The sequence below is a fragment of the Piliocolobus tephrosceles genome, chromosome X (assembly GCF_002776525.5).
Source record: "Piliocolobus tephrosceles isolate RC106 chromosome X, ASM277652v3, whole genome shotgun sequence".
In the NCBI taxonomy this organism is placed as follows: Eukaryota; Metazoa; Chordata; class Mammalia; order Primates; family Cercopithecidae; genus Piliocolobus; species Piliocolobus tephrosceles.
Genome location: NC_045455.1, coordinates 53,013,676 through 53,040,515, shown reverse-complemented (window position 1 = coordinate 53,040,515; position 26,840 = coordinate 53,013,676). Strand labels below are relative to the sequence as shown.

The 26,840-nt window shown below is 33.9% G+C and overlaps 1 pseudogene; it reads right to left on the bottom strand.

Annotated features, from left to right (window-relative positions):
- Window positions 1-4,498: 4,498 nt before the first annotated feature.
- Window positions 4,499-5,490, bottom strand: LOC111523899 (annotated as a pseudogene).
- Between the last annotated feature and the right edge of the window lie 21,350 nt (window positions 5,491-26,840).

The window sequence follows — 26,840 nt, the reverse complement described above, 5'->3', positions numbered from 1 at the left end:
TTGAGCTGCTGGTGAGCTCCACCCAGTTCTAGCTTCCCAGCGGCTCTGTTTACCTACTTAAGCCTCAGCAATGGTGGGTGACCCTCCCCCAGCCTTGCTACTGCCTTGCAATTAGATCACAGACTGCTGTGCTAGCAATGAGGGAGGATCCGTGGGCGTGGGACCCTCCCGCCCAGGTGTGGGATATAATCTCCTGGTGTGCCCGTTTGCTAAGACCCTTGGTACAGCACAGTATTGGGGTGGGAGTTACCCAGTTTTCCAGGTGTTGTGTGTCTCAGTTCCCCTGGCTAGGAAAAGGGATTCCCTTCCCTCTTGCACTTCCCAGGTGAGGTGATGCCTCACCCTGCTTCAGCTCTCCCTGGTTGGCCTGTAGCAGCTGACCAGCACCGATTTTCCAGCACTCCCTAGTGAGATGAACCCAGTACCTCAGTTGAAAATGCAGAAATCACCTGTCTTCTGTGTGGCTCCCGCTGGGAGCTGGAGACTGGAGCTGTTCCTATTCGGCCATCTTGCTCTGCCCCTCAAAGTGGGTAATATTTTTCTATGCTCAAAACTTATCATAGGCTTGTGATTGAAGCATAGGTGACAGGGGCATGTTTCTCTGCAGGATTTCTAAGATACATTGTTATCTCTTTGGGCTTGTGTATTGTAGCATGGTAAAGATGAACACTATATAGCTTAAGAGACTATGATCAGATTTCTGCCCTTCAAAATAAGTACTTACCCTATTACTAATTGATATTTTCAACTATAAATTCTGTAGAATAATGTATTTGAATCCTTAAATAATGGGATTCAATTCACTATTTTAAAGCACATCTTTTTTTTCAAAGGTAAATGAGTAGTGCTGTACTTTTCTGGAAACGAACAAAATAAGAGAATATTGATTTTACATAATTAATTTCTAATATCAAAATAATTTACTTTTTATGTTATTGTTAATGTGACTTGTTCATTCAGTGAGACATAAAGTTATTCAAATTTATATAGCAATGTCCATTTAGGCAGAATTAATAGAAAAAATTTCTTTCACAGGTATGAGATAAATTTATTAACTCACTCAAAAATATCTATTGAATGACTGCTATGTTCCAGGCCTTATTCCATGTTCCAAGAATATAACAGTGAACAATACAGACACACTTCCTGACCTCAGAAATCTTGCAATCTTCTGATCTTTAAGTAGATTTATTTTTAATAACTTCTGAGATAGAATTATCCTTCATGGTGTCATATAATTTAATCTTTACATTCCCAACAAAATTGTTACATCAGTAATACAATTGACAATTACAGATACTAACCTTTAAAAATAAAACTTAATTTACTCAACATATTTTCAATTCACGAACAAATACTTATAACAACAATTTAAAATTGTAACAGAGCTAATTTTAAAATAATCTTCATGTGGTCTCTATAAAACTTTCTGACATGCTATAGTTCACATTACAAGATCAAAAAAAAAAAGATCTAACATTCTCATTTTGATGTTAACAAAAAAAAACTCTATTATATCAAAACCGAATTAAAAGTTAAGAAAAAGGTCATGCATAGCTGTTTTGATTTTTTGTAATTGCATTATTTTTATTTTTTAATTTAAAATATAATTGCTAGGACTAATAATCCTTATATTGTTATTTACTACATAGTTATGTAAAAGTAGTGTTTCATTATATTTTTGGTAGTTGATTTTTCTTTCCTTTAACAACCTTAATTATTTAAATTTCCTGTACATATTTGAGTTTGTGCCCTCTGTTTTATAGCATCACATTGGAAGTGCTACACTGTTGGAGTGAGGAAATTCTATTTGGAGTATGGGACGAGGTACTGATTTCCCACTGTAGTAGGATAATGCTTTCTTAAATATCTAAGTCTTGTTGAATGGGAGGGGAGCAATGTGATTCAAAGACAAACCAAGGGTATTTATAATCAGGGTGTGATTACCAAGACGTCTGATCCTAAGGTGTGGCAGACCAAGTGCCAGACAGAGACTCTTAGGAAGCATCAAGGACCACTCAGTTCGCTAGCTCAAGGAGCCCATTGTATTTACAATCAAGAAACACGATTTATGCTCGTATGATTTTGGCCTACCTGATTCTTCATCTCCATTCAAAAGTCTTATACTCAGCCGGGCGCGGTGGCTCAAGCCTTTAATTCCAGCACTTTGGGAGGCTGAGACCGGCGGATCACGAAGTCAGGAGATGGAGACCATCCTGGCTAACACGGTGAAATCCCGTCTCTACTAAAAATACAAAAGCTAGCCGGGCGAGGTGGCGGGCGCCTGTAGTCCCAGCTACTCCGGAGGCTGAGGCAGGAGAATGGCGTAAACCCGGGAGGCGGAGCTTGCAGTGAGCTGAGATCCCGCCACTGCACTCCATCCTGGGCGACAGAGCAAGACTCCGTCTCAAAAAAAAAAAAAAAAAAAAAAAGTCTTATATTCATCCCATAATGATCTGTGGTGTTATTCACCACAAACAAACCGATGTTCCTTATCCTTTCTCCACACTCTCATCTATGTTGAAGCTCATGACAACAGTTTATGACACACATTGCCCCTTTTTGCCACAGCTATTTACAGCTCTCCAGATCTGTAATTTAGTCTCCCTCATTCTCTGAATATTCAGTAATTCATCTTACTATCTTTCTCCTCCAAACTATCGCTGCAACTTTTCAGTAAATTTCCTATCCATATACACTATGCTTACTATATCCATTTACACATGCAGTTCCTTTAGGAATTCTCCTTCAATGGACTTCTGGCCCCTGTTAGTTCAGCCATCTAAACTTTGAAGATTACCAGTAACAGCTAACCCCTCTTTCTCACTTATTACTGGGTTCATCCCATCTTCCAATCAATCCACTGATACTACTGTATTTTCACCATGTCTTTCCTACCTATCTGACTTACATCTTATGACCACTCATTATAATCTCTTTCCTTTGTTCATAAAGCCTCAATACCATTATGAACACCTCTGCTTTATTTTCCTGAAAAAAATGTTTACTGTTTTCACTGTTTTTTCACTGGTCACCTGTTCTAAGTCATCATCGAATAAGTGAACTTAAAGGAGAAAACCTCACGACAATGCTGAATGATCTCATTTTAATATCCTGACCACTGAACTCAAGGGATTCCTTAAGGCTGTAGGGTGATACCACCCCATCTCCTTATTCAATTTATTCTCCCATTATTCTGCATAATTGTTCCAATTACTCTCCTCTCTATGGAACTATAGCATCTTTTTCCAGATACAAAATCATGGTTATTATTTCACTGAGAAAGTAGAAAGTGTATGAAGGAAACGCCTACATGAACCCATCATCAAGTCTATCAACCCTCCTATACTCCTATCCTCTTCCCACAACAAATGAGCTATATGCTCCTATGTAAGTCTCAGCTCTACACTTGTGCAACGGATCATATTATCTCTTGTTTGCAAAGTGAACGACTCCGGCAACTTCTCTATCATGTTCCTGTATGATCAATGTTTTCCTTATTATTTGGACATTTTCATTTGCATAGAAACATATTGCAGTTTCTACTGGCTTAGAAACAGAGCAACAAAAAGTAAATAAAAATCCCTTCACTCTGCCTCTTCCTTTAATGCCTGACTTGATTGTTCTATTCAACGAAACTCATTGAAAGTATAACTGTACTTACTGTCTGAGCTCTTTCTCTTCCCATCCTTTCTCCAACAAACTTCAATCAGACTTTGCTTCCTCTACTCTGAAGAAATATCACATGCTGTTGTCATCTCTGCTCACCTGAATCCAGTGGTCAATCATCAGTTCATGTTTAAGTTGACTTAACAGTATCTTTTCACACCCTGTTATCATTCTACAACTTTTAGAACATTAATTTCCTCAGACCACAACTACATTCTACCTTGGCTTATTATTATTATTATTATTATTATTATTATTATTATTATTATTATTGCAAGTTTAACCTGATAATTTATTTGTGGGGAAAAAAGCTAGTTTTGATGAGAAAAAGTTCAGTCCTTTCCTTGTAAATACAAATAAACTCAACAGGAACTTTAAAGGTAGTAGGACAGAAAATGCAAGAGTAACTCTTGTAATCCTTTACAATTAAACAGACACATCAAGTTGAAGAACAGTGTTAAAACACTATTCGGCCTGAATATTTATTAGCCTATGTGTCCTGTTGTTCAATTATGTTTTGATTTTTTAAAAAAGCAAACCAACGAAATTTATAAGAGGTATTGCCCCATTTAGAGTGCTGAAAATAACATAGTTTCCCTCTCAAAAGATACTTTTCATCCTCTAAAGCATAAAATGCTATATAATATCTTATGCAAATTAATCAGTGTTTTTACAAAAGTAATGCAGTTTTGGACTGATGATATTACACTGCATTTGTGGTAAAGTACTAAGCACAAGATCAATTAGGCATTTTCAGTCTAATCAGTTTCTAAGGATATCATTTAATTCTTGGCAATACATAATAACTGGTATGATTTTGGTACTTAAATCATAAATTGTGGAGAAGAAGAAGAAATGTATTATAGTAACAGGGTTTATATGTAGCAAACAGTTGCAGTGTTGAACAAAGCTCTTCTATGAACTTCGTGAATTTGTTTTGCCGTTGGTCACCTGTAGTAGAGCCTTGATTTGATTCTTCCGTCTTCATGCTTTCTCCATCTGCAGTCTTTAACATTTCTTCATCTTTGCCATCATCATATAGATCTTTTGACATTAATTCTCTAGCTAATTTGATATTGAGTCTTTCGTTGTAGTGAAGCTTCCTTTTCATTTCAAATTGTCGCCTTTTTTCTCGTTCCTCAGGTGAGAGGTCACTAGCCTCCTGTCCACTGCTTTCTTGTTCCTGAATCCTATACTTTAAGATCCAAGCCTTCAGCAGCAGCTAATTTCTTAGCTAAGATATCTGCTGCTATGGCTTCAGTGGTTTCTGTATCACTACATGCATCTTCACCATTCCCATCTTAACGACAGTAAGGAGTGCTTGGTTCATCTATTTTCATTAAACCATCGGCTTTGTCTGCTGGATGATATGTCGCTAAGATGTTCATTTCTTTCCAATTCTGGGATTTTTTTGCTCCGGTCCTCATCTACACTCCCGCTGGGCTGTTCAGCCGACGCCACCATAGAGGAAGCTGCAGAGGTCTTGTTCTTCAGGATCCCTTTGATGGGCCAGTGCGAGGCAGTCCAGGCCGCCATTTCCGGGCGCTCCTGCTGTTGGCTTAGGGTCACCGCTTGGCGTCGGGTCCGGAAGAGAAGAGTCGGGCCTTGGCAGAGACAGTGCAGGGAGTCGCGGAGCCCGCTTCGGGCTAAAGCGGCCGCACCTGCTGTCTCAGAAACGGCTACCTGAGTGGTTGTCACGAAACAACGACCCCAGCGCCACAGCCAGCGCCGGAGGAGTGGCGGCTGCTTGCAGGCCCTTAGCCGCCGGCAGTTCAGCCGCAGTAACCCGGAGACGCCCGCAAGAGCTCCAGCGCTGGATCGACGCCAAGCCAAGCGGGCCCGCTCTCTCAGGATATCTTACTTTGGTTTAAATTCTATCACACTGGAATCTGTTTCTCACTCCCCTTTGCTTGTTCTTTCTCATTTTATGTGTCTGAAATCTCTTGTGTGTCTAAGAACTCAGACTTCCGACTACTTGTCTATTATTTCTGCACACAAGTTACTTATTTCATGCAGTCCAATGCCTGGAAAAGCCATCTGTATGTTTGACGACTGTTATATCACTTTATTCCGAGTTCTGCTTTTGTTTTTGGCACATCGTAAGTCCTTTTTAAATACCTTGTGAATAAATACAGAGATGAATGAGACCTAAAATATCAGGTATCTTTATGCAAGGAGCCATTGAGATGGTTATAAGCAGAACCAGTGCCAGTCTTTGGACTTTTGATCTTATATTGAGTCCAAATTAGGAATTCCTTCTTTCATTATTAATTTATTTTAAATGCATAATTTTTCTCCTAAAAATGGTGCCTGTCAGATGATTGATGCCTTTATACTTGAATATCAGTCATTAAACATTTCATTTACCGTCAAAATAGTACTCAGCACTATTAAATCTCTTTAATTTAAGAATGGATTGAATGACTTGCATTGTCATGGTATGTGGCAATTTGGATGTTATAAAAAATACAGTTGATAGAAAGAGACAAATAGATGACAAATAACATAATATTCCTTACACAAATTTTTAAACAATTAAATTACAGCTTTTATTTTTATTTTGGACTAAGATATAACTAGTATTAAGTCAGGAATAGTGTGATCTTTGGTAATTCATTTATAACCTCACATTCCTCCTTTGTAAAATGAAAAAAAAAAAAAAAAAAAAAACTTCCTCAGTGAGTTGTAAGGAGTAAACAAAATAGTTTAGAATAGTGTCTGGCATAAAAGAAGCTCTTTGAAAGTTAATAATAATAATTATGTAATCAGTTAATTCAAATTAACATCAAATTAGAATTATATTTATTAAATATATTCGTGATGTCAAGATACACTAATATATCTAAGATTTAAAACTGAATCATAGTTGACTTCTTTTCAATGTTCTTTCCTTTTGTAACAAGTGTGTGGTACTTATGTTAATATTTTTGTTATTGTTTTACTTGAACCATAAAATCACCACATGACTTCAGAATACAGTATTCCTAGCAGCTGTTTCTCACTGCTGATTCACTGACATCTGTTTCTCATTCCTGATTCACAGAACTGGCTATGGTAAGAAAATAATAATGCATATTAAGCTGATTATTTTACATGTTCTCCAAATCAATCCGTTTCTAGACTACCTCTCTTGACCCACTATTATAGCATATTTTTTGCAAATATCGGGGCATGTCTATAGCTTCTGTAATCGTAAAAAAATGATTTTCAGTCTTGGCACTAAAACTATTTGCATATATTCAAAAGAATATTTGATTTTGACCTTCAATTCATTTCCCTATTTTTCAAATTTATCCTTATTGATTCAATTAATTATTTATGAAATGTATTATTTTCATGCTTGCAATATTTTTTATGTGTTTGACACAAATGTTTAAGTTGTTAATATAAAATTTAGGTTAAGTACATCAAATACTAAGAATTCTAGTTCAATATATGGTGACCTTTAGAGAATTACTTGTGTTAGAAAATACACTTTGTTAATGAATACTTACTTAGAAAAGCATTGTGTCCTGCTCAAGTGTTGCTTAAATAGAATTTATACAGTAATAGGTCACCTTAAAAAATATGCCAGATGGTGAAGGAACTGAGGAACATGTTGAGTTAATGAACAATGCATTGATGATGCTAGGACATTTGTCTGAAATTATAGAGCAAATTGTGGGGGAAGACACAAGTATGAAGAGTATGAAGGAGGTTTAATATTCAAAAGGTGTTTTTTTTTTTTTTTTTTTTTTTTTTTTTTTTTTTTTTTTTTTTTATTAGTATCAGCAAAGAACTATGTCTTCTTCCAACAATATCTTAAACAAAAAAGTAGACTAGTGACACAGGACCCCAGTGCTGCTTTACCAGCTGTGACTTCTGATGTTGGTGATGCTCCTACCCAGGATTGCCCTTGAATTGCCACAGGAGGTACCCCACCCACTTGGTTCAGTGGGCTGCCTTTGATTTGTGCTCCAGGCTGGATCCAGTGCTCACCGTGGGATCCACGCTCAGCCTGCCGCTCAGCCAGGCATGCAGCAACCTGCTTCCACCTTGGGCACCTGCATCTGAATGAGGGGAATGCAGTGGCTCCCAAGAAACTCGGAGACACCAGCAACTCAGGATCCCCAAAGTGGGTATTATTCCCGCCTTCTGCAGCTCAGTGGACAGAGGTGTGTTAACAGCTTTTTCAGTCCTGTTGCCCAACTCCAGCATGTGTCTCCTGGGCTGACAGGCCCACCTCTGCTTTCTGTTGTATGGGGCAGTCTCCCAACACTGGCGGAGGACCTTGGGCTAGAGTGCTTCAGCCTTTTTCATACCCACATTTGGCAGGTCCCAAGTTCTTGCCCCACTTCCAAGAAGAATGAAGTTACTCTGACAACTGAAGGATGAGCAGGGCAGAGACTTTTATTGAGCGACAGCACAGTTTATAGGAGAGAGGGGACCCAAAAAGGACCGCCCCCTACCCAAAGTCGAGTAGCCTGTGAGGTGTCTGAGTCCGACTGTGTCCTTGGTTTTCATGGGCTCAGAATGGAGGAAGTGCATGCTGATTTGTCCATGGGCAGGAGAAAGTGGTGCTGAGTTGGTCCGTAGTTGGGTGTGGAAAAAGCACCATCTGACTGGCTGATGGGCATCAAGGAAGTTCCCACTAGGGGTTGCAGACTCTACTTGGAACTGGAAGCCCAGCCCCCAGGCTTCAGGCTATCCTTGCCTTGATGGTTGGATCCCACCAGTGACCTGCCCTGCCTAGGAACCTGTCTGCCTCCTGCCACCATCAATAGCATCTTTTATAAATGTAAGTTCACAAATACTGCATCTTAGAATGTAACCATTTAGTGATAGCATTGAATAATTATATACTATAAGAGGAAATATTTTAAGACAGAATTAGTGACTATAGTTAAAAAGTTATAAGTTGAGCTATTATCGGTTTATTTTTGGATAGTGAGGTGTCTTTTTAGTTGCTAAAAATTTTCATTCCAGTTTAATACAATAAACTTAAAAAACTGTTTAGTTAAAATATATATTCCATCATCTTAATTCAGTTTTTATGTCTCCTCATGCAAGGAGCAAGAGGTTGGTAGACAGTTTAATTCAAATGAGAGTTCAGAAATTAGAAACTTGGAAAAATTGCCAAATAGCTTGCACCAGGCACTCCTTTAAAGTAAGCATTAAAAAATATCAACTCATCAAGCTGTGTCAACACTTTTATTCTCCTCATTTATTCTTCAAGGCAACTGAAAATCCATGAGATTTGTAAGGTATTGACCATAATGTTTGCATCCTCTATGTTTCAATGAAATGCTTTTTTACCTATTATGTAAGTGCTCCCAAAACAAACTCATTATATTCTACATCAAAAATATACTATTTTAATTATGGAAACTTCTTTTAACTTTTCTCTTAATATGCTTAAAGTATTTATTCCATAACTCTAGGTACAATTATATATGTGAATACATTTATATGTTTTAAAGTCTCAGTCATTTTCGTGTTTTATGAGAAAATGAATTGTTTTCAAACAGTTTGAAATCTTCATTAAAAATAAAATCTAATGAATTATGTAGTGAAATTCCTTTTAATGTCACTTATATATAACTAGAATTAAATAATTAAAACAATATTTTCCATCGTTTCAAAAACTATCCTTCTCTTCCACTCTTATTGACATAGTTAGTGAATAAATTACCTAATTTACCATGTTCTCACATAGAAGTGTTGATTTCACCTTTTTGAAATCATGGTCTTCTAGAAAATGGGGAAATGCCAGCATGCTAAAATCAGCAATCTCTACGATGCCATAGGCATAAGCAGAAAAAAAAAGTCATGATTCCCTAAGTTAATTTCTGAATAAAATAAAAATGTATGGAATTGAGAGAGCGTAAGATAGGCAAAAGAGGATTAGAAAAGTTACAGAAAATCCTTGAAGAAGTGACAAGCAAGACAGAGACAGGTCAAAGTAGATTTATTTTTATGTCAGTATTCACTTATAAGTTATGATGGACTTCTAAGCTTACACATTTAACATATCCCTACTTTTCTCATAAAGTCATGAAGCATGGTTTTGACTATAATTAGTTTGGAGAAAAAGTGATTTGAGAAATGATCTCTTTTACATAATGATATTTTATGGATAATTAATGTTCATAACATTAGATTTTTAAGAAAGCATATAAAACAATACTAGCATCTGTTCAGATTCACATTTTAACATAACATTTTTCACAGATAGTTTGTGATTTTGCTTTTCAAATATCCAGGGAAGTGGATACGTTGTGTTTATATGTGAAATGACATACAGTTACTTTAAGATTTTAGAGAATATGCTAAATGAAGAATTAAAGAGTCTCATTTTCCAGCTTCTAACGTTCCCTTGAAGAGAATGCCTAAGGTAAAAGCAATGTTAGTTTTTCACCTCATTTCACTGATGCAGTGGTAATTCACAGAAGTGCCTCTGTAAGTTGAGAAAGTATATCCAGGTGTATACATTTGAATGCATTTGAGCATTTGGTTTTTACTTCAAGCTGCATTGTTCCTTTATATCAGAAAACCTTAGAGACTTAAGTGGTTAAATGAAGAATAATTAGAAACAAGGTAAGATTGAATAAGCATAACCTAAGTAGAGAATGATGCTTCAACACTTTCTGTTAATGAATATTTATGTTCTTTTACTCCTTGTACAAACACATATTTCTGTGCATATTCAGTTAGCTTTAATACTTTAAATAAATTGTTAAAAGGTTTAATTTTAATACATAACTTTTGCTTAAAATACATCTTTATTTAAATTATTTATTCCATTGTACACATCATAACCTTTTACTTTAGATTCTGGATGGTTTCATAATGTTTGGTTAAGAATTTATTTCTCTAAATGCTGAATAGTCATGCATTTAATGAGAAAAATATAATATTGTATTTCTCTAAACTTGCAAATTCACTTATACTTCACATAAGAATGCACCATCAATTTATTTATTTTTAAGAGAAACTGAAAAGAATGATTAAGATAGTATTGCTTGAATTTAGATTTCATTTTTAGAGCATAAAATAATTATTCTCATATCTTCATAATATATATTATAATCCTCAAAGGTCTTTAATATACAAAATAAATTTTTCACCTTCCTTCTTTGTTTACCTCTTTACCCTATTATTATTCTTGCTTTGTGACATTTTGTTTCTGCCATCTTATTCACAAAACTAAAAATATTTTCAAACATGTCATGTTAATATACTTCAAAATGTATTATATATTGTAAGTAGTCTCTGTGCAAATTAATGCTCTTATCTTATTTGAAGTTTGTTTATTAAAAATAAGATTAGATTTTCTAGATATTTTCTGGTTTACTTTTCTTTAAAGTGTTTGCATTAATCACTGTGATTACTGTACCTTTTCTAATTTACTTTTTGTTCTTCCTCCTATAATGCTGTCATTCTCCCTTTCCTTCAGCTAACTGGAATACTTAGTTAATTTATTTTTTTCCGAAATTAACATTTAATTATTGGCTTCATAATTGTGAAAAAGTTTTATCTATATCCCGTGATATTTTATTTCATAGAAAGGTTTCTTATCACAAAATTTATTTGGTTATATGCATTTTAATTTTTTATGGAACTTTAAAGCAACTCCTAAGGAATCTAGAAAAGCCAAATCAATCTTGAAAAAGAACGAAGATGAAGATTATGCACTACCATATATCAAGAATTCCTATTCTGCAATAATTAAAACAATGTAGTATTAAACAAAAATAGAGTGTACACTAATGGAACAAAAGCAAGTCCAGAAAGAGACTCACCTCTATAGGCTCATGATCTCTCTCTCTCACTTGCTCTCTCTCTAAATATGTATATGTGTATGAAAAAGTGTAGCTTATTTTTTAATAAGTCATGCTGAGGAAATTTGATACACATATCGGATTTAAAAGCACCTTGAACTTTAACCTCATACCATAACAAAAGTCATGATTTCCTAATAATTCAAGATAATTCAATAATTCTCTGTGTGTGTGTGTGTGTGTATACACACATGCACAGGGGCCAAGACTTGACTGGGTACTGCAAAAAAGAGTACAACCAAGTTGCCTGATAACGAAACATATTCCAACTTGCTCACTAATCTTTGGAGTCCTTTAAATTAAACAACAACAAGATAGCAATCCTCACCTATCATAATGTTTATTTTAATTAAGCTAAGTAAACATTATTCCCTCCATGTATTTAATAATCTTTGTAGAACACATAGCACAATATTGCTTTTTCTCATTGGAGAATCACAGTGTGTGTTTCCTGAAGTAGTACAATATTCTAAGTAAGATTTAATCTCAGTTCACAACTGATTGAAATTCAAGGGTAATTTATAGTTCTAAAACATCCCCAGGTGAAAGAAATATCGTATTCCCTTTTTTTTTTTTCCTGAGCAAAATATATCTGTCCCACTCCACTCACTCTCTCCGGAGTTAAACTTTAATTGTTTATGAAGATTGCCCCTTGAAAGCATTTGAGCGCCCTGAGTGTCCTGAAGTTTATACACTTCAGGGAAATGGGAAGAACTTCCTGTTGTTGTCATGACTGACATGTGCCTTCCTGGGCCGACTTGGCACCTTTCCTGTGCCCACATGGCCCCTTCAAAGTTCAATGGTAAATTCCCCTAGAATGTTTCTCCCACAGGCAACGTTCAGCCAACTAGGCTTTTGCTTAGAACTCCAAGGCAGAAGTGCTATATGCTCATTTTCAGCCTCTGCAAAGACTTATATATGCAAATTCTTCGGGATTATTCATGCAAACAGCATTCAAGTCCCTAATGGTCTCAGTTTAGGATTTCCAGCACTATTTCTAATGCCGTACTACACCTGTCTCCCACATCAAAGCACCGGAATTTCAATTTGCCCTGACTCTGAGATAATCCACTTTAATCTGTCTCACTCCCTATTGCCTCTAGAAGCCATATTGGAAAAAAATTAACATTTCATTCATTCTGGGGGAAAGATAGCATAAAATCATACTGTGACTGCCTGCACATGATGTTTGTAAAAAAGAAAAATAAATAAAATTATTCATTTTTCTCTGGTAAAGTATTCTTTACTACCAAAATTGTGCATGTGCGGAGAGGAATCCATTCACTAGGGGAAGGAAATCAACAAAGCTCTATTTATCTTAATAATTCTTGTGCTCCACAAACAAGAATAAAGTAAAGTCCACCAGAGTAATTCGGAAATCTTTATATATGACAATATTTTCCTTACCTAAAATGCATTTACAGGCATTTATTTCTTAACATCTCTTTTTTCAGCCATATTAATTTTCACACTGAAATCTGTGATGCTTAATACTTATTGACGGCAATTAGAAAAAAGAAGAAAAAGGAAGTTGGTAGTAAAATGAAAAGTAAAGAAAAAGGTAGATAGATGGACACATTTTTGCAATAATACTTGGAACAGGTAAATGATGCAGATGAATAAATAAACTTAAATCTACAGGACAGTATCTATGAGAAAAAATGCTGAAACAAAAAGAGGAGGTTATGCCAGACTTTGTTTTTTGCTGTGATGGAATCAAAGATAGAAAGGTAGAACTAAATATATATTTAGCAGAAAAAGAGTGTGCCTACTCTACTAAATAAAAATTATCTTGGTGACAATCAGGTTTAAGAAATATAAAGTACCAATTTTAAGAAATCAAAATTCTAGATAAAAATCAGATAACTACGCTAGAAAATACAACTTTAGATGAATATTTTCTGAAAAATAGAAAAACTTGAGTTAAATTTCATAAAAGTACCATCTGAATACTCTAGAAAGAATAAATTCTGACAAAATTTTTAGAAAATAAAGATTGGTAAGTGAAAATTAATTGTCCAGGGGCTTTTATAAGTAATTTAAATGTCGATGATTGCTTGACTTGATGTCCATGTTATTGAACATTTCAATGATCAAGAATCAAGATTTACGACACTGAGCTATAAAAACTGGTAAAATTGTCACAGAGCTTAGAGAAGTACATGTAAATAGGCGACTAATAATTGTGTCTTTTGAATAAATTAAATATATTAAATACAAAAATAGATTTCTGGAATATTAAAGAAAGTTTAAATTTATAGATATAATTTAGAAATGATATGACTAGAGATGATAATTGAAATATTACATTGGCTAGCACTTTCTGGGAAAAAGCATTAAAAATAACATGACAGTGTCCAAAGCTGCTCTTTGAGAATATTCAACAGAAAGTGCTCAATTGAATAATTTTACTCATTAAATTGCTATGGTATATGCTTAATTCAAATCTCTTTCCGGAGTGGATGGACAGCTTAGATTTTCCTTCCACTACAGTATTACCGAGAGTAATAATCAAATGGTAATTGTAAATGCTAGTTGATTGATTATTAAGCAACTTACAAGCTTTTTTCCCCTTTAATAATGTTCTATACTTACCAGGTTGTAACAGTGTTGAAATGTTCAAGGCCTGAACTGTCTACGATTAGTGTCATTCTTTGTGATAAGATATTATTTAATCAGAAGGACCATGTCCAAAAGAAAATATGTTTCCTGGGAAAGGGAGCATATCAGCCTATTATGATACATTCATGGAAAAGAATGACCAATCATGAACTCTGGGTATTCCTACTTTGATGTTGCAGAGATTGCAATTACATTTGCACTGATATATTTTCAGCCTGAAATAATACATTAAGCTTTTGATAAATGCCCTAAGAAATGATAATGTTGGCTCCGAAAAAGATTTCTGCCATCGAGGGACTAAAGGAGTTTAAAACTGGAAGCACACTCTGGTATTAAAACCAGGAAAATAGTGGACCATAAGAGATAGACATCTACTTTTTAAATTGTATTTTTTGGGAAAAACAAGGTTTTTCTCATTAATAGATTTCTTCCACTGAATATAAACATAAGCTTAGATCTTGATGTAATTAAAGAATATATTCTTTTTTACTCTTTTTTCTTAATGCTAATTTAATTAAAGCTTTTCATGAGGTATCTCATAATTTAGCAAACAATTATTTTCAAAAATTGGAACAAATTTGTCAGCAACTGTTCAACACTGATGAACTCCTGAAACACTTTCTAGCTTTGGTTCATTAAAACAGACAGTACATTTTAGTTAAACACCCTGATGATATACACATTTTAAATATCTACTTTTTATATATTCTTTAATTGTGGAATTATTGGAAAATTCCCAAATGTTCATTTGCCTCCTTTTATTAAAAATGAGCACCTACCACTTCTCTTCTGATTTTTAAACTATGCATTTAAACATTTTATTACTATTAATATTAAAAAATAACTCTTGCTTTTTGATGTATATATGCTGACTTTTTTTCCTCATTTGCTGCATTAATTTGATAATAATTTGAAATGGTCCTAAGTTATTCTGCCAATTTAAGACTACACACACACACACACACACACAAAATAAAAGTTAAATAGAAGTAGAAAATAGTTACTAAGCAGCCAAACTTTGATATATGTAAGTTGCTGCTTTGTTTTGTTGAGTTTCAAAACTTAAGCAGATATATTCTTTTCCCAGTTCTTCTGATTTATTTTTACTCAAATCCTAAACATTCCATTAATCTTCTGTATGTTTGACATTGTTTAATATCAGTGAGTACTTATTCCAAAATAAAGCTCTAATTCCATTTCTTCTTATGACTTAGTACACATTGTTTATGGTGACTCTTGCCTGAAATAATGAGATGGAAGTTGATCTCTCTTCTTTCTTTCTCTCTCTCCTTTCTCTCTCTCACACACACATGCAGACACACGTGTGTGTACACACACACACAAACACTCATGCTCATAGGATCAATATTTACTGAGTGTTCACTCAGTTACAGGCATTTTCTCAACAATTTGTAATACAGCAGTACACAAGACCAAGTTCTTAACTTCTTAGCCTTTTGGGAATTACATACTGGCATCTGGGGCTACTTGTAAAAGTTTTTTTTTTTTTTTTTTTTTTTTTTTTTTTTCTGACTATCATGTAATGTATGTTCATTCATGGCTTGTGGGTAATATATTGGTGTATTCAAACTTTAATGTTTATATAGTTAAACTAAATATAACATTTAGTTAACATTTGAAAAACATGGAACGTCTTTATATAAACTTCCTAGTTTCTAGCAGTGCCAGTGAAATAAAACGATAAATTATAATTTAAATGGTATTTAATCCACAAAACTTTAGCTTTACTTTTAAAAAAAGATCATTCATATGATCAAAAAAGAAAGGTACTAACGATACTACTGCATGGTTAGTGAATAATTCTCAATAAAATAGAGAACAAAATGGCCAACTACAAACTTATAAAGTAAGCTTATAAGACATTGATTAAGCAACAAATCTAATATTAACATATTATTTTCTGTGAAAAAATTAAAGTTTAAACAAGAGGTATGCATAAATAATGTGATAAAATATTTGAACAATGAATATCATATCATTTTTCATGTGTTTATATGTAGCTATCACTATTTTTTTGTTCTGCCCATGATAAAATTGTGGGAAAGATAGAATAACTTTTACAAGACTAGTATTAACACTTCCATTTGTAACATAAGGAAACGGATTCAGAAAATACATATAAATAAATATGGAAGAAAAATTAATAAATTATAAGAATATGATTTAAACCCAGAACTGTCATCACCTTCTAAAAATTCTCAATTTTTCCAACTTAATCCTTTATGATATTATGTTCAAAGTGTGGGCTCTAGAGAAAATATGACTATTGTTTTAAATAAACCTCTCCTACTTACTGTCTGTGCTTTCTCCAGTGCTAAATAAAACCATAATTCAATTTCCTTATCTCTAAAATTTGGATAACAATGGTAACCTGTCTTATAGGTATTATGGAAATTATTTGAAATAGTATGCCATGTCTGTTATGTCAACTGGTATTTAGCACAGACTCTACTGATCTTAATTTCACTTCTCTTTTAAATCTTCTCTATCCAGGATGTGTATGTATGCAGTGTGTGTGTGTTTTTTTTGTTAGAATTACCAATTACCAGCCCTTACCTTTTTGCAACACATTAAGCACACACAAAAAATAATCCCCATTAATACTTTTCCCACTTTTATACTTTTGTAATATTAAAAATTGATGACATAGAGCATGCAATCAAAACCTGCTGAACAATTATATAATTCTAATATCATGCATATAATTTCCATTGTTAGTAAAACTAACAACATTAGCTCCACTTCAGTTAAGCTGCAACTATCTCCACAGCCTTTTCCATGTATTGCAGAAGCAATACCTTGTTGATATCATCAAATATTCCTGAAAGTCATTGCAATGTTAGCATAAGTCTAGGTTAGCACAGTAACACATCACATTTCTTCTTTGCTATTTTTATTTTTCTTAGTGAAGTAAAATTTCTTTATTCTTCTTTCAGCTTTTATTTAATTTCATTTTCTCTCTTAAGTGCTATTTATTCATACATATTAACTAATCAGCTTTTATTTAATTTCATTTTTCTCTTAAGTGCTATTTATTCATACATATTAACTATTCTTTGTCTAAAATTCTTAGAATCAGAAGTGTATAAGATTTTGAATTGTTTGGGATTTTGAAATATTTGCATACAAATAATGAGACATCTTGAGGTTGAAACACAAATCTAAACACAAAATTTATTTTTCATAAACACTTTACCAAGATAGTGTGAAACTAACATTACATAATATTTTTAACAATTTTGTGCATAAAATAAAGTTCTTGTACAGTGAACCATCAGAAACCAAAAGTGTTACTATCTCAGCCACCCATATGAACAATCTGTTGGGTTTTTTCTTTTTTTTCTTTTTTTTTTTGGCATCACCATCACGCCTAACTCTGAATTTATAACTACTGATAAGCATTTCCTTATATTTCTTCACACGTAAGTACTTAACCATAATAAATATGACATAATATTGATACAGTGAAAAAATAATATGTTTAGGTTAACTAAGCAGCACACTAGCTTCACCAGAACACCTTTAACAGCTGTTAAACAGCAACAACAAAAAATAAGAGCAGGCTTTCAGTCTCCACCTAAGAAGCTGTGCTTTGAATAAAAGGTTACTTTACATTGTATTTTATCTTTTGTAAGTGAGAAACAAACACTAGAAACAGTTGCCAACCAGGAAGTGGATCCTCTAGGGATGAGGAGACATTCAGCTGGATGGCTTTTTTAAATGCTTCCTCCAGAATAATCTGTCTCATTAAAAATGCTCTTAGTCTTAGAAGTCACTTTCTGATTTTGTGAACTGACAAGATGTCTGTTTCTGTTATGAATGCACACTGCTTTAGCCCTTCAATAAGCTAATCACACATTTGCACCACGTTCTCATGGACCCTTTTTCTGCAATGTAAACATCATCTTCATGATCGCTATTTTCATGATCACATTGATTCAGAACCATTTTGGCTATTTGATCATCGGTCAATGAATGAAAAACTGCATTCTCATTATCACTGTTAAAACTTCCTAAATTCCACTTCTTCCAGCTTACTGAGGGACTCTGAAGGTATTTTTTTGCACATGCAAGGACATTGGACATCGTTTTTTCTCTCACTTGATACGTGGAATTCTTCAAAGTCACCAACTTATTCATCATCATCACTAAACATGGTTACAAACTAGAGGCTATTCCAGGCATGCACAACTGTGTCTTTAGTCACTTTATTGTAAGCATTGGCAACAGCATAGATAACATCCTTCATGCTAAACTACTTTTGAAAACCCTCTACATTCACATCTCTGTTCACTGCTGCTAGCATGCTCTTCGAAAACTCTTTTTATATTTACTCTTTATTAATCTAAGGATTCCTTGGTGATATGACAGAATTAATGAAGTCATATTTGGGGAAAAACATGTGGCATAAAATTATTTTTGATGAGAATTTCAGCTGGAGGATGAGCAGAACAGTTGTCAAGGAATAACAAAATCTTGCAATCATCATCCACTCCAGAGTCGCTGCAGTGAGCTTGAGCTACTGGTACAAAATATTTGTGAAACCAGTCAAAAAAGACACCTTGATGATTGATGCTTTTCTGTTAGCATAATAATGGACTAAGAAATGTACTCCTTGAAAAGAGTGAGGATGCAAACTTTTTCTTATCAAAGGAAGTGTACGCTTATAATTGCCTGTTGCATTAGTACATCCCAGACACTTATTCGGTCCTTTGCATACTTACTTCCTATAGTGGCTGTCTTATCAGTTCTAGTCAATGTCTTTCTAGAGCAACAACACTAAAACAGAAATGAATATTTCATCAACATTATAGACTTGTTCTGGTATCAGATTTTCATCAGTGATAACCTTGGTACACTCATTAATAAGTTTATTTACTGCCTAATGATCAGCAGATGCTTTATCACCATAAATCTTTAAAAATTTAATGTCTTGACTTTTCTTAAACTTTTGCAGCCAATCTGTTTAATATTCACAGTTCTATTCAATTTTCTAATTCATCAAAATAGATCTTTGCTAGTGTCATGATCCACACACCATTAAGTGGCATGTGTCCACGGTGATGCTAACATATACATTTTGGTTACACAATTTACATATTTATTTTTAGCTTTATGCAGTTTTTTGGTATTTTTCATTATCTTCTTCTCATCACTTTCAGCACAGGTCTTCAACAGTTTACCCTTAAGTTTCTTCAGGGATATATATATGTTTTTTCAGGGATGCTAACATATTCACTTTAGTTACACAACTTACATATTTATTTTTAGCTTTATGCAGTGTTTTTGCATTTTTCAATATCTTCTGCTCATCAATTTCAGCACAAATCTTCAACAGTCTATTTTTGTGTTTCTCCATGGGTATATATGGCAGTTATTCCACCACCATATTCTTCTATAAGATGTTTCACACGTACACTGCTGTCCAGTTTCTCTGACAATTTGACTTTCTCTTACATAGATAAACAGAAATGCTTTACTTTTTCTTATTACCATTACCCACAGAGATATTTGCAGAACTTTTTGACATTTTCAGTAATGTATTTAGACCAAAGAGCAGAAAATAAGCAAGAAAATTCACAATAAGTAATGCACATAAGTTTTGGCCCCATGCAGGGCACTGGTGGGAACACACATCCAGCCTGTGCATTTGCCATTTTATTATCCTTTGTAGGAGGGCATGGAAAAGATATATCACAGCTGAAGTGGACTAGGAGGGTCATTTTTCCTTGGAGATGCTGAATAAACTGTGGGTTGTGCCTTTTGACTGCAACCCATCACATGAAGTTAGGCGTGGAATTTTCCACTTGTGGCACCATATTACCACTTAAAAAGTTTCAGATTTTGAAGCGTTTTGCATTTCAGACTTTCAGATTTGAGATGCTCAACCTACTATGGGTTCTGATATATTTCTTCACTTAATTTTTGTAGATATTTAGGTTCTAGTGTTACACTTATTTTAATAAAATACTTAATGTATATTTGATTTATAATGAAGAAAAGCAATATGTAAAAAAGGAGAAATACAAAAGTAGCTATTCATTATTGTCCTTTATCCACCACTGAACTCGCATCTTTACCACTTAATCTGTAGGAAAATTTCATATTTCAAGTATTTCTTGAAACACATAATCATGAGTTTCAAGTTATAGATGGTTTTTCAAAGAATGTAGGCTATGAAAACATTGGTTTCATTGGTAAAACAACACTTTAAGGCAATTTTATGAATATATGAATAGGTATTTCCTGAACATCTATGGTGATAATGCAAAAGAAAAATCCCAGGTTGTGACATAAAAATTTGTAAAATATTTCAATTGAGTAGAAACAACTGTGCATATTACTTCGTGTCAGTGAGGCTCAGTAGTTTGCTCTGTAATATAAGAAAATACTACTTTCTTTACAGTGTTTCTCTAAGAATTTAATTGCACATTACTTTGGAAAGCACTCTAAGATAAAAGTTTTTAAGTTTTATATATACCAAACATACAAAACAACATAGCATAATATAATACACATCCATGTATTTACTTGCCATAGTCAACAATTTTAAGCAAACTTGCTTTATATTATTTCTAAGTGTTAAAAAGGAAGTCAAAATTTTCCTCTCCAGAACAATTTCTATGTTATTGTTTTCGTCTCTAGTGCCGCTGTGTGGCTCTCTTAGTCATAGTTCACATTATCATTAAGTATGTATGCTTGAACAATGTTCGGAAATGTTTTATAATTTTTCTTAATACATTTCATCATAGTATACTTATTCCAAACATAGTGGTTTCTTACTCAACATTATACTTTTAAGATTTATTCACACTGATGCATTTGGGTCCAGCATAATCAATTACTGTTTAATATCCTATGAAATAAATGTTGAGTAAGTTAAGGATATTTTCAGTTTTACTTAATGGAAAATCCCATCAATCTTCCATTTAAATTTAGTGGTTATTTTCTCAAATAATAAAGATTTGGACATAGAGTCAGTCACTAAATAATGTTATTGTAAACCAGACTCACCTCTTTCCATCAGCAATCCTCACATTCATTCTTAAACCTGTAGCCTCATAAGTGAAAGGTAGTTGCTTCAATTCACCACATTATGTCTTCACTATTAAGCAAGAACTAGGCTGGTCTCCTATGTACAGCCCCTCAAAACACACACACACACACACACACACACACACACACACACACATCCTTATAGTAAGAGAAATAACTTCCTCATAAGCCTCACAGGAGATCTTTCTTCAAATATTACTAACGAATATATAATCTACACGGACTAGAAGACAAAAGAGAAACTCTGAAAGTGTTTATTTGTTTATTTTCCATAGTAGAATGCCAAAGAAAGTGGCATATAGAGACTGACTTATGGCTGCTGATAATAATGTCTGCCAATAACATGTCACAATTTATTCAAACATTTTTGTATTGCCAACATTTAGATTTTCTTCAAGTTTTTTAATATTATATGAAATACTGAAATATCTTTGGGAGTATATGTAATGAGAATGCCTGTTTATGTGCATATGTGTGTTTTGGTTGCTCAGTATCTTAACCACCTTTATATGATTGAGAAACCTTTTATTTTGTGATTGTTGTTGCAATGCAGAGCTTCCACCTACTATGGAAGCTGAAGATAACAGGTAATCATTATCTCAGTCTCTGTTGCAGCTAGGGTATGCCCGATGACCTAAGCTCTAACAATTAGATTAACCCAATCCCCAGAATTTTAATTATGATATAATGATACATTGAAGCACTAGAAAATTCTCACTGGTAGCAATAGCAGTAGGTGCAAGATCAAGTTACTGGAACAATAGTGACACTCATGTAAGTTATAGGAACTTATCTTTAATTGAGGTGAGTGTGGTTTCCTCACTGAATCAATTCTGTGCTCCAGATTTTGAGCATTATCCCTGACTGTATAGAAACTAAGAGTCCTTTGATGAATTTTGTTTGTTTGTTTTCATTAAGCTTAAGCAAGGGAATTTTTGTTGCCTTGTTGTATTTGGTTTTAACTTTCATTTGCATTATGTCATTGCTCAGGTGGGTACACGTTTTCCAGGAGTATTAGAAAGTAATATTTCCTCTTTTATAACACGTTGGTTTCAATATTTTGCCCAATATCCTATTGGATTATTTCTTTTTTTCTTATTTATTTGTTGCAATTATACATGTATTCTAGATGCCAGACATTTAAATATGTTATAAACACTTACAAAATCTGGCCACACCTTCTCTAGATGTGTGGTTTGTCTTTTGATACATAGTTAGCATGTTCAGAAATATAAAAGAAACTCTGGAGATTTTATATATTGATTAAAATAACTTGGACTCTGGAGTTATTCATTCAGAAATATTTGTTGAGTTTGTATCAATCTATATCCATAATGAGTAGAAACCACACAGTTGATGTAGATAGGATAAATATAATACAAAAGACTGGTGAATTTTGATGAAAGAGTAACTCTAAAATACAAGAAAACTCTATATGGTACCCTAGAACTGGGAGAGAGTATTCATCGAAGAAAAAATTTGGAAGGGGGGTTTCCTCTGCAAGACTAGAGTAGTTGAGAAAGGTGCAGTTGCAACCCACTGAATAGCACCGTGTTTCACTGGTTTGCTCAGGTCAGAGCTATTCAGCAATTGCTGGACAACAACAAAGGCAGAAAGCAACTCTCCTCGCCCTGGGTGCCACACAGTTGAATCTCTTTCCGTGGATCTAGGTAAAAAGATACAGAAGGAGTGAGCCAATGACAAATTCTTAACTGCAAGCAGGCCACAGGCAAAACTTAGCAAGGGCCCAGGTACACAGGTGGGCAGAGGGAATAAAAAACCTGTGGAGGTAGGAAGCCTAGAAATTGGGGTGTCCATGCTGAGAAAGCTGCAGGAAGCCACCCCCAGCTGTAATGTCGATGAGGGATCTCAGATTCTGAGGTATAGCACCTCTAGATGTTCTCACACTCACGCGACCCACTCACTGTAAGGAGCCAGGCACCATAGGAGAGTCCTTTCCTCTACAACATCTCTCCGGTGCCCTCTGCTGAGAAGCCTTAAATACTGTGCTCACTATGAAGAAATAAATAGAGGAGGAATTCCACACATTACGGCAGAGTGATTGCAGAGTAAATTTGAAGCTGAGAGGCAATAAATTATTTACTGACAAACATGAGGTGTGCTAGCCAGCATGATAGATGCAAAAATGTAATAGTAAAATTAAGAAATAAAGTTATTTTCTCCATAGAAATTATACTTTTGTAGAAGATATATGATATCATCCAAAGAAATGATTAATAAAACAGTGAAGTTCTATGAAACAAAAATAGTGTGCTATAAAATGTAATGACATTTATTGAGGTTCAAAGAAAGTCTCCTGAACCACCATCATATGTTTTGGGAATTAATACTTAATTCAGTATACATACTGAATATGTGAACACTGAATATGTGAATATGAGGTATGTTAATATTCCTATAAAGTTTGCATAGGAAACTATGATAAATATTTAGAGTTGGCAGTTATTGGCATGGCAGATAACTGAAATTTAGTAATAAATGAGATTGATGAAAGAGTAGAGAAAGATAAAAGGCCACATGAAGGAACCTTTTGATAAACACGCCTGAAGAGTTTTAAACTGCTTGCAGGTCAATTAAGATATAAATTAATAAGTATTCAAAAGACAATAGGTAAATCATTGACGATCTCCATTAATATGGCTTGTGGGTGGCAGAATTCAGATTACAGAGAGTTAAACAAGTAATAATCTGGTAGAACCAAAAGTAGAGATCATAACATAAATAAAACATTGATTTTAATTTCCAACTCATGAAATTAAAAATGAGATTTTGTATAAAAATTTGGATTATGGGTCCTTTTGAAAAATTGGAAACCTTGTCAATATTTCTCTATACTGGCTTGAAAAAATATTCAACTGGGCTGCTGCCCCTCCTTGAGATTATAGGGTCCATACATTCTCTATTTCATCACTGTCAGTATTGAACTGCATCACTTTTAATATTTCCACCTGGCCTTTCTAGCATTTGCACTCATAGACTCTGCAACATGCCATTCTTTAAAGAAGATAATGTAGAAGAGAAAGATGTGGTGTCTGATAGTAAAACAGGGTTATGGTTTTCTTTTTTTTCTTCCCTTTTTTCTTCTTCTCTTCCTTCTTAAAAGAAAGTCAATAACTGATTGCCGAAACCAAGGTGTATACTGGCTGATATAAATAAGCCCATACATAGAGAAAAATCATAGATATAACTGAGAAAGTTGTACTCTATTTATGCCTATTTAATTACTGGAATAACACTTACCAAGCTACTTAAACTCTGATACTGAATGTCTTCATTTGTACAATGAGAATTAATACCCACTTCCTGAAGTTATCCTGCAGAATAAATGAAATCACGTTTCCAAAGCTTATAAATAGTTCATATCCAAGTAACTATTTAAAAACACACAAAGGAGATACATTGTTAATATAGTAATCAAGATACCACAGTGTCTAAAAAAGAATTAAACACAAAGGCCTAAGTTAGTAATTACACAATCCCAGACTGTTTCATTAGGCTGATGATGGTAATACATGGGGAAAACAAAGGGACATCAAAACAATAAATCAAACACAGTCATGTGCTGTTAACAACAGGGATATGTTCTGAAATTCTGAGAAATGTGTCATAAGGCAATGATGTTTGTCATGCAGATTTCACAGTATACTTACCCAAACCTGTATGGTATATCTTAGAACACACCTAGGTTATAAGGTGCAGCCTATTGCTTCTAGACTACAAATCTGCACAGCATGTTACCATATTGGATAATATAGGCAATTGTAATACTGTAATAAATATTTGTGTATCTCAACTTATTGAAATCTAGAAGAGATACAGTAAAAACATAGTATAAAAATAATAATAAAAACAACAGTACTTATATAGACCACTTACCACGAATGGAGCTTATAGGGCTGAAAATTGTTCTGGGTGGATCAGTGAGTGATTAACAAATGAATATGAAGGCCTGGGATATTACTTTACACTACAGTCAATGTCTTAAACATTAGCCATTAGGATAAATTTATAAAATAATTTTTTTTCTTCAAGAATACGTTAAACTTAGCTTACTGAAAATTTGTTACTTTATAAACTATATTTTCTTTTAGCTTTTTGACTCTTTTGTACTAAAACATTGTTTAATTTCCATGTGCTTGTTTTAATTTTGAGGGTTGTTTTTGGAGTTGATTACCAGTTTTATCCCACTGTGATCTAGGAAGATACTTGATATCATTTTGATGTTTAAAATTGATTGGGAGTTGTTTTGTGATCTTTCATACAGTCTGTCTTGGAGAATGTTCCATGTGCTGATGAGAAGCATGTATATGCTGCAGTTCTTGGATAGAATTTAATGTAAGTATGTGTTAGGTCCATTTGTTGCAGACTATAGCTTAAGTCCATTGTTTATTTGCTGACTTTCTGTCTTGACAACCTGTCTACTGCTGTTGTTCCCCACTATTACTGTGATTCTATCTATTTATTCCTTAGGTGTAGTACTAATTGCTTTATGAATCTGAAAGTGCCAGTATTAGGTGCATATAAATTTAGGATTGTAATATCTTCTTATTACAATGATCCTTTTATCATTATATAATGATGTTCTTTGTCTTTTTTTACTTTTGTTGTTTTAACATCCATTTTATCTGATAAAAGAATAGCTACTCCAGTTGCTTTGGTTTCCATTTGCATGGAATATCTTTTTCCACTCCTTTACTTAGAGTTTTTAAGAATCCTTACATGTTAGGTGAGTCTCTTGAAGACAGCATATATTTGGATTGTGATGTTTCATCCATCCTGTCAGTCTGTATGTTTTAAGTGGAGCATTTAGGCCATGTTATGTTCAGCATTAGTTTTGAGATGTGAAGCACTGTTCCAGTCATCAAGTTGACTGTTCAATATTTTTTTTTTTTTTTTCTGCAGTGTGTTACTGTTGAATAGGCCATGTGAGTTTCATGCTTTTAAGAGGGTTTATTTTGGTGCATATCAAGCTTTTGTTTGCAGGTTTAGAACTCCTTTTAGCATTTCTCATAGGGCTGATCTTTTAGTGGCAAATTCCCTCAACATTTGTTCTACTGAAAATGACTTTATTTCTTTTTCTTTTATAAAACTTAGTTTTGCTGGATCCAAAATTCTTGGATGACAGTTATTCTGTTTAAGTAGGCTGAAGATAGGACCTCAATACCTTATGGCATATAAAGTTTCTGCAGAGAAGTCTGCTGCTGGTCTGATAGGTTTACCTTTACAGGTTATCTGATGTTTTTGTCTCACGACTCTTAGAGTTTTTCTGTGGAAAGGGAGAAATTTTTTGTAATTTATCAATCTGACAAAGGTCTAATATCCAGAATCTACAAGAAACTGAAATAAATTTACGAGAAAAAAAAAAAACTCCATCAAAAAGTTGATGAAGGATATGAATAGACTTCTCAAAAGAAGACATTGATGTGGCCAATAAACATATGAAAAAAAAACTCGTCATCACTGGTCATTAGAGAAATGCAAATCAAAACCACAATGAGATACTATCTCATGCCAGGTAGAATGGTGATCATTAAAAAGTCAGGAAACAACAAATGCTGGAGAAGATGTGAAGAAATAGGAACACTTTTACACTGTTGGTGGGAGTGTAAATTAATTCAACCATTGTGGAAG